Here is a 10458-nt window from a genome sequence, read left to right on the forward strand (position 1 = left end):
GACACCATATACATACATATATATATATATATATATATATATATATATATATACATTTTTTTAAGTGATGACCTGTACATTTCAGTTGACCTATATTATTTTGCCCTATATATATTTTTTCGTGCCTTTAACATTTCCTGTCTGAGCCATTTTGACATTTGTTTCTCTATTTTATATTTAATTCTATCACCATTTAATTTTTTTCTCCTCTTTTTCTTCCTTGATCTTTCTTATTTATATTTATGCCTCGGCAGTAGAGTGAAAAGCATATCTTATTTTTCTTTTATTAATATTATTGGAATTTTTTCCTTTTTTTCTTTTGTACACATTTTTGTGAATTATTCCATGGATGTCTGCCTTTGGATTATTTTGGACTATCTTCCAATTACGGGATTTCCTTGGATTTTTCTTGTACAAATGGAAATTCAATTAACTTTCTTGAAGTTATATATTTGAAGTTTACCGTCACTGGATTATTTATCTTCCACCAGACTCTCCATTCACGTGTAATCACCTTTTTCTTCACTATATTCCCTCTGTTTCACTTTTTTGTTATCAAGTAAGATCTTTAACTTACTTGTTGTTTCATCAAGTACTTTTGCATGCAAAATCCGATCCTGTATTTTGCTAATTCCTACCCTCTGATGAGAAGGAAAGTATTTCTTCGAAACTCTGTGGATTAAGGACTAGCCATTTATCTAGTGTTTCCTTTTCAGATTAAATATGTTTTTAACTCTTTTTCAAAGTGTTTTTTAACATATTTTATTAACTGTTTGCTTATATTATAAGCTCTATTTCCTATTTGGTTTTATCGAACTTTTACATCTAGCTGAGATAATTTTATAAATATTAATTCTTTAATATTTTTAATATACTTTAATTTTACCATCTTGGATCATTTTGGTAAATTTAATTGTAATTTTTATTTTATTTCATATATATATATATATATATATATATATATATATATATATATATATATATAACTACTTCTTTTACTCACATAAAATTAATATACGAAAGTATAGATTTATGCGTAAACTTACTAAAATTTACTTCAAAAGTGCTCAATACGTAGGACTATCCACTTATCTAGTGTTTCCTTTTCAGATTAAATATGTTTTTAATTCATTTCAAAGTGTTTTTAACATGTTTTATTAACTGTTTACTCGTATATATATATATATATATATATATATATATATATATATATATACATATATATATATATATATATATATATATATATATATATATATATATATATATATATATAATCTCTCTACTCGGCGCTGCCCGGGAATTCTCTTCTTTTCTTTTAGCAACATAATTTTACATAGAAATTTGAAAGTTGATTTTACAAACACTAATACTCCTGTGAAAAGTATATTTTTATACCACTGAACTCTATTCTAGTGAGTGCTAGAGTAAAATATATATATACGTATATTTTTCATGCATTTTTCATATGGGTGTGTGAAGAAAGGACCAAAACAACGATTATTAAAACCATCTTGTTTTAACTTGATAATGGACTACAATTCCGTAATATTATTTGTTTATATAGTAATGACGACTCGTTGGATATCCAGTGTTCCTCGGAAAAGGTGAGGAGAACTTCACTGTTTATGAATGACCAACGTAACAACTGACCCCACGATATTATTGTAAAACTCCATTAAAAAATATTAATTATGTTTTTCATGGCGGTGGAGGGAGCATCTTTGTTTAAAATTTTCTGGCAACCAGGTAATACGAGGGGCATGGAATAAGTAATGCCCCTGACCCACTTCCCATAGCAGTAGAGCAACGAAACTTGGCACAGTTATTAGTCTTTCTCTACATAGGAACCACCCAGAGTTATGCATTTCTCCCATCGTTTGATGCAGCTCTGGAGACCATTTTTGTAAAACACCCCAGGTTGGTCCTCCAACCATGACGTGACTTCAGAAATCAAGGCTGCATCATCTGGGAAACGCTTTCCTTTCAAAAACAACTTCATGGCTGGGAAGAGGTGAAAGTCAGAGGGTTCGAGGTCAGGAGAGTAGGGAAGATGGGGGAGGATTTTATAACCACACGCCCGTGCTTCTGATCTGGCGACAATTTTGATAGCTTCCCTTAATTTCCTCAAAAGTGAAGCATAAAAGGCTCCTGTAATTATGGTATCCTTTACCAGGAAATCTGTCATCACTACTCTGTCCTGGTCCCAGAAGACTGTGAGCATGGCCTTGCCAGCGGAGGGCTGCACCCTTGCCTTTGGAGGTGGTGAGTACAAGTGTTTCCACTGCATTGACTGGGCTTTGGTCTCTGGATCATAGTCATGGACCCATGTTTCATCCTGTGCAATCAGTCTTTTGAAAAATTTTGACACATCTTCTTGGCACATCTCCAAATTCATCCTCAAGCACTCGACACGTTCTCGCTTCTGGAATGGTGTGAGAAACCTGGGAATCCATCTAGCAGACACCTTATGCATATGCAAATGGTCATGAATGATAGTTTCCACAGATCCTGTACTAATCTTGACATCTTGGGCTATTTGGCAAATAGTAATGCGCCGATCTTCCAAAATGGCAGCCTCAACTTGACGGACAGATGCCTCATCAATGGCAGAAGAGGGGCGACCAGGTCTGGGAGTTGTTTCCACAGACTTCCGGTCATGTTCAAATTCACGATGCCGGCGTTTTACAAGGTCATATGATGGGGGATTATCACCATAAGTTTTTTTTTCATTTCATCAAAAGTCTGCTGTGGTGTGCGTCCTTTCAAATACAAAAACCGTATCACTGCTCGACATTCAACAGGCTCCATTTCACACTTGACTCAGTTCAAACACCTGTAAAACAGAAACCACAATTAGTTCCGGGCTGTAATTTGCCACATAACCCGTAGAGATATAAATCATTGCACATGCAAAATTTCAGCTAGATCAAACAACTTGAAGTGGGTCAGGGGCATTACTTATTGCACGCTTCTCGTATTCTATCCTTTGTTCCAAAGTGTCAGTGAAAAAGTGGGGAGAGAGAATATATATAAAAATTATTATCTTTCAGAATTTTTGACATAAGGATTAATAGTTTTTATTCTTTGATTTATTTAGACTACAGTTCTAATCTTGGATAATATTCCCACAACGTATCGAACGATATAACCGTTGAACTTCTTTAAGTGTGTCTTATCGAACTCAATTTTTTTTTCTTCTAACCTCTTTTCTTTTTTTCTATTTTCTTATCAAATTGTTCAAGCTGGGGATGAGACATCCTACCGGACGCGAAACGTTCACCCGCTAACTCAGATATTCCAACCGAGAGATCTCTTTTGAGATTCTGACCGTCCCTTTAAATGCAATTGTTTGAATCTCCCTTACACTTGGTTCGCCGGGTGTATTTGCCAGGTAGTATTTGAAATTCTTTTTCATGAGTCCAGTTGCGCCAATAGTTCCTGGAATGATAGAGATGTTGCTTAGATTCAAGTTTCTTTTCGTGTCACACGTAAAACCTTAATTCGTTATCTCCCCCCCCCCTAGCTCTGTTTAACCCAACATTATTGGGAAGACGAACTCCTACTAAGGTTTCGGAGAGTATGAAGACTGAAGTGGCATTAAGATGTAATTCAACAAATCAGTCTAACTTCTCTCTGTCTTTCTTACTGTCAGGAAATAGCAAAAAACAAAACTTACTTTCTTCTTTTTGTTTAACATTTGGCTTATCTTTTAATCTTTCTCTTTCTTGCCCCTTCCCCCTTTCTCTCTCTCTCTCTCTCTCTCTCTCTCTCTCTCTCTCTCTCATCGTGTGTGTTTTTCCTGTTTCTGTTTTTCTTCCCCTTTTCTTTCTTTATTTGTGACTTCTCTCGTTTTCCTCCCTGCCACCTTTCTTCTTTGTTTCTTTCTCTTTCTTTTTTCTTTTTTCTTTTTTTTTTGCATACCTTCTTTATCCCTTTTTTTTTTTTTTAACTCGCCCATCCCCTGCGTTTTTGCTCTTACCCGGTCCGCCCTTACATTTCTCCTTATTGTACAGGACAGGAAAAACAAACCCTCTTCTTTGTTAAAGGCTACAGCAAACATGGATACAATTAATACAACTGAAGCAGAAAATCATATTATGACTTTGAAACTAGAAGGGATAGACAACGTTGCCCAGCTGCTGTAGAAGTTTACAAATAATTGGATGCCATTGGCCCCAAGAAATTTAAATAGCATACCCCGTCCCTACTCTAATGGAGATTTTGTGTCTATGTGTTTGTATAAAAAAGTCGGAATATTATTTAAAAGAAACGCAGAAACAAACAAAACAAGTGAAGCATGCATGGTCCCACATGAGTGCACAGTGAACGAGGCATAAAATAAATGACTAAGGTCAGCATTTGCCCCCCCCCATTCAGCCCCCAAAGTGCCCAAAGGACGTCAAACCCGGACGAAAATGAACCAACAATGCAGTTTTAGGCCTTAAAATATGTAAATTTGACTTCTACATCATGCAAGAAAAGAAATGATTTAGTCCATCATTTACCTCCTCCCCTCCATTTAGCCCCCAAAAGTCCCCAGGGCCTTAACATATTTAAATTTGAGTTCAGCACCATGCAAAACTGCTAAATAGACATACACAGAAAATTTTGCACAAATATGGTAAAATAGTCCCAAAAATGGAGTGTTTTTATTAGCCCTAAAAGAGCCTCTGAAGCACACCCAAAAGTTATCACGAATTATAGACAAACAAAATTATATAGAAATCAGTTACAACTTTTCAGAAAGTTTTGGTAAAAATCCAAGGCATCAAGCACAAAAATGTCAATTTTAGCCATTTTAACTCAAAAGGCACCCCTAGGGGAGGGGGCAATCAGAGTTTTTCCGGAAAATCCGGTCTGCTACTCTTTTTCTCATATCATGTTTAATGTTTGTGCAAAATTTCAAAAAATTCAAAGGCGTAGTTATTAGGAAAAGTGCGAACAGACGAACAAACAAGGGTGAATTTACGGGATCACCCTCCTTTTGTTGGGGGACCAAAAAAAAAAAAAAACATAATGGGTGTTGAAAAAACAAGGCCGATAGACATTAGTCGCATGCTCTCGTGTAATGAATGAATGGGTGAACGTAAGATTGACATGAAATTCTTAAAGATAAACTTAGAATGACCGAAAAATGGGCTGAAATGACTTAAATAAATAAAAAGTAAATGACTTAGAATGACTTTAATGAACTTAAGGATGAATTGAATGACCTTAAGAATGACTTGAATGCTTAAAAAATAACTGGAATCCTTCAAAAGCAGAGAAAAGCTGGAGAATGACGAATGACTTTGAGACTGACTGGTTGTAAAGTGGGTGATCATTTTACATTAAATTAATACAGAAAAGTGATCACCTACTTTATATCACAAAGTTACAAACATAAGTACAGCATGTAGTAAGAACAGATACTACAAAGTTACAAACATAAGTACAGCATGTAGTAAGAACAGATACTACACTTTGATCTTGGCCAAAAGGCCAAGAAAAGGTTATTTATTTGCTCCCCCACCGAGTAAATTAGGCACCAGGCCGATTTTTAATGTGAGGAGTGAAGGGGAAATGGGGATCAGCTCCCCGGGGAGTAGGGGAGCTGGATAGTGACAATTGGTATGAAAGGTTGCCCCTACATTGACCAAGATCTTATATGTGGAGTTGCCCCCACATATGGTCTTTCCTTGCAGTATCTGCCGGAACAGATACTAAGCTAAGAACAGCATCTATTAACAACAGACCTTTGATCTTAACCAAAAAGGCCAAGTACAAAAGTGTTACGGACAGACCGACGGACAGACCGACTTATAGAGTCGCTTGCACGCGACTAAAAAAAAACAACAATATCTCACACTTCTCTTCATTCCTTACACCAAAGAAAATAGACCAGAACCATGGCAATATGAAGAATACAATTGCAAATTACCTAAGACTTCTACCCGGTCATGGCTGACGGAAAAAAGCATACTTTCAACATGGATTAAATAAAGGGTTCTGTTTGAAATACCGTGCAGATTTTCAAGTTCGACAGAAAGATTTCCGAGTTTAACAAGATACACTAGAAGAAAATCAGAGATTACTCAGTCGAAACGTTATGTAAATAACACTCAAGATGAGAACAGTAGTCTGAATAATCAAAATGATGCTTAAAATGATTCCTTCCAATATAATAAAAGTAGATAGAACTTTGTCGATCCTTTGTCTAATGCAGATTGTGTCTGTGTATATTTCTAATCAAACAGTTGGTTATCTTATGAGACCCACCATCACCTTTTCTTCCTATTTCTATAAAAATGTTACATCTTTATTATAATGAATATTCCGTGTCTGTATGTTCGTAACCAAAACTAGGAATAGTTTTTTTTTGTTTTTTTTAAATAAGCACATTATTAAATAACACAATATCACACGTTTCTTCTCACACTTTGTATCAAAGAGGAAGAAAGAAAACAAGTCTCTGATCCTCCAGGTTCTTTCAAATATATAAAGTGATGATAGAATTTGAACTGAGAAAATGTGTCCATATGTTGCAACTAAAACTGAATGTTATTTGGAAAGAATATGGTATTAAATTTGTGTTGTTAACAATAATTACTAAATTCGGAATGTTTAAATGGCATTTGCTAATTTGTATTGTTTAGATTATTCAGACTAATATTCAGATCTACGTTTCGGTCGATGTCATCTTCGACCTTCTTTAGGTGCATCTTATTGAACTAGAGATTCTTTATGTCGAACTCGAAAATCTATGCGGAATTTCAGGTTCAGTTCGAAATTTTGTATAGATTCCAGAGTTCGACAAGAAACGGTCGAAGATTACATAGGCCGACACGTGAGAATAATATTCAAGATGAAAATAGTAGTCCGAATCATATAAATAATACTCAAATAACCGCTATTATGTACGTTACATTATGTTCCATTGAAAAAAAATATTCCAAATTTGGGTTACAAATGTAAATACACAAAGTGAAGATTAACGCTCTGATCATTAATTCACTCCCCGTCCAGATCGACCTGGGGCAAAGGCAAGCTATGAAAGAAACAAAAGTACACACTTAGGAAATGTTTTTCACTTTATAACAAAATTCCCTAAATCTTCAAAATATTAACATTTTGTTTTTCTGATTTTCATGTTTCGTGCTTTCCAGTTTTTCTTCATATTTCTCATTTCGTTTTACAACTTTTTTTTTTGTTTCGGTTTTTCTTTCTTATTCCGTCTCGCTCATTCTTTTCTTTTTCTCTCTCTGTTATTTTCTATTTTCTTTCTCATACTAAGGTTTCATTCTTTCTTTCCTTTTCTTTCACTCTCATTCCAATATCTCTCTTTCTTTCTTTCTTTCTTTCTTTTTTCCTATTCTAATACCAAACATGCCTCACTCCTTATTCTTTTTCTCATATCTCATTCTTTTTATTCCTTTTTTTCTGACTTTCTTTTACTTTTCTTCTTATTCCAACATTTCTTTCTTTATTTTACTCCCTTCTTTTAACTTTCTTGTCAAATACCAGTATGACTTGCTCTCTATTTCTTTCTTCCCAATGCCATAATAGTTGTCTTTACTTTCTTTCTTTATACCAATATATTTATTCTTTCTTTCTTATTTTTACTCTCAAACCCCTTATCCTTAAGATTGCCACGTTTACATATTCTTTTTATTCATCAATTTTTTTTTCGTTTAACTTTCTACAAATCTTCCATTTTGCTCTCTTAATTCCCCCAACCCTTTCTTTCTCTCTTCAATAATAATATCACCCACTCTCTATTTCTTTCTTTCCAGTACCATATTTGTTCTTTCTTAGACTAATATATTTGTTCTTTTATTTCTTAATTTTACTGTTAACCCCATTATCTATCTGATTGCCTCAGTTTCATATTCTTTCTAGTTATCGTAATGTTTTTTTCATACAACTTTCTCTCTCAAATCTTCCATTTTGCTCTCCCAATTTCCCCAAACCTCTCTCCCTTTTCCACTACCACCACCCTAATTTGATGCTTTTTATTCACCCTCCCCTCCTCATTCATCCTCCTCTTTCTCATTTCATCATCCTTTCATTCTCCACTGGACTCCTTCTCTTCTCTCACTACTTTTTATCAAAATCCCATCTGATGCGGTTAATATAAATAATTTGAACAATGTACTACAAAAAAAAAAAAAAAAAAAAAAAAATCTTCTGCATAATCGAACCTTATGACCAGGGGCCAATTGCGAGGAATCACTTCTTGTAATTGTGTAGAGAATTGCTTCTAACGTTGGGATGTTATTTCTTCCTCCCTACGCCGTCGTTGTAATAATTTCTCCGCCCATACCTTTCACCCATTGAATGGCAAATACAGCAATATAAAAACGAAAAAGTAAATAAAATCTAAGTATTTGCCAGGTGAAACCATGGCTTAAGGGATTGTGATTCTTTGTTTTCACCATATTATCTACATTATAAATACCTACCTACCTACTTATCGATGTACCTATCTTTCTCACACTGTCAATTCACACAAATAAAAACACTTATAATACGCTCAGCTACGTTCCCATTAAAATTTTCGAAGCTATTTATATTTCTTGTTAACAAACTTTGTTATGCAAACAGAAGGGTATATATATATATATATATATATATATATATATATATATATATATATATATATATATATATATATATATATATCCTGTTTGTTTTTCTTGCAATCCATTTCTTCCCTTTGATTTTCTTGCAATCCATTTTTTCCACCAGAACGTCGTTCGAACATTGGCTCGCCAAAGGGAAAAATGAATTGCAAGAAAAACAAACAGGAATAATTCCTGCTGTTCAACGGAACATGCATGTGTGTGTGTGTGTGTGTGTGTGTGTGTGTGTGTGTGTGTGTGTGTGTGTGTGTGTGTGGATAGTAGTAAGTTATAAAAATATATTTATAACGATTAAGCTATGCAGCGGCTTAAACGTTTCATACTTGTAGGAAATCCTCTGGTTAGAACGCATGGAATTCGCATCAGCAGCTGTTTATATATATATATATATATATATATATATATATATATATATATATATATATATATATATATATATATATATATATGCGTAGTGTAGTTAGGTAACTGATCAGATTCTTTATTATTCCCTCACGGGTTAATGTTTCCATTAAGCAATGCAAGGACTTCTTTTACACAAAGGTTTTATTTATGGGGATGAAACGTGGAAGCCTCTACGTAGCTTAATTGCCATAAATCTTCATAACTTACTACCTAGCTCTACGCACGTATTGTGCACTGTGAATATAAATACTGAAAATTGATGTATAAATTATTATAGCTCTATATCACTTCATGTGGATACACAAAATAATAATAGTAATATATATGTAGTGTGTTCGAGATAAATACTGATAACTTTTTATATTGTTTAATTTCAAAAACATTTAATAGAAATAAAATGTAATAAAAAGATGTTTCTATATTCTATTGGTGGATCTGGAGACTATGGACGAATGGAAAACACTCAAATGTTAGAAGAGACTAACGTGCATCATCATCTCGGTGCTCCGTGCATCCCTGATGTGAACTGGAAAATTGTAGCAGAGATGTGGAATCAGTGGCTAGCAGAAAGTATAATAACAAGTGTTCTGACTGTGTGTGTGCAATGAATTCATTGAACTATCAGCCATGCTCCAACCTCTGTTCCATCACCGCAATGTTACTGTTTGACAAGTACTTTAATGGAATGTGTTCTGATGAACTTATAGGTCTTGTGCCCCCTTGGTGTACATACTTTAACTAACCCGATAAGCAGAAAAATTCCACTCATTCTTGAGATTACTAGATGCCAGAAAGCATAGTTTCTTCCCTAGGACTGCTAGACTTTGGAATTACCTCTTTGTTCCCTGCTTCCTTCACTGCAGAAGTTTAAATGTATTGTGAACAGAGATCTCGCTGCTCAATTCCCCCTCTATACACACACACGCGCACGCGCACACGCACACACGCACACACGCCCCTTATGTGCAAGTGGCAACATGTTTTGTTTGGTGTGAACAATGTTTTTAAAAAAAGATGCAGCAAAATCCAGGCAGGTCAATAGGAACCTTGGTGAGAGAAAAGGGCATCAGAGTAGCAACTATTAAGAAAGTACTAAACCAAAATCATCGCTACTACTTATACAAGAGTCGCAATGACCAACTACTCAACGCTAAGACTCAAGAGAATTGTATTATGAAAGCCAAGAAATTTCTTAAAAGGGTCCAACACCATTTTTGAAGAAGCTTTGTCTTTTTTGGGGGGAGGGGGGAGTTCTGAGAATCAGGATTCTAAGAACCAATTCATAGAACAATAGGTGGCTAGTATACAGTCTGCACGATCTCCTCTGCCTCATGAAGACCGAATTCCTTCAAATTACGATCGTTTTTGAGTGTCTTTCTGACTAAGATCACGTTACACGGCCTCACAAAAAATGAATTAAAACTTAATT

The 10458-nt window shown here is 34.6% G+C and overlaps 1 pseudogene; it reads right to left on the reverse strand.

The window, feature by feature from the left end:
* Positions 1-5350: 5350 nt before the first annotated feature.
* Positions 5351-5496, reverse strand: LOC145242332 (U2 spliceosomal RNA; annotated as a pseudogene).
* Between the last annotated feature and the right edge of the window lie 4962 nt (positions 5497-10458).

This window comes from Euprymna scolopes, chromosome 2, assembly GCF_053919585.1.
Source record: "Euprymna scolopes isolate OS-2025 chromosome 2, ASM5391958v1, whole genome shotgun sequence".
Lineage (NCBI taxonomy): Eukaryota > Metazoa > Mollusca > Cephalopoda > Sepiida > Sepiolidae > Euprymna > Euprymna scolopes.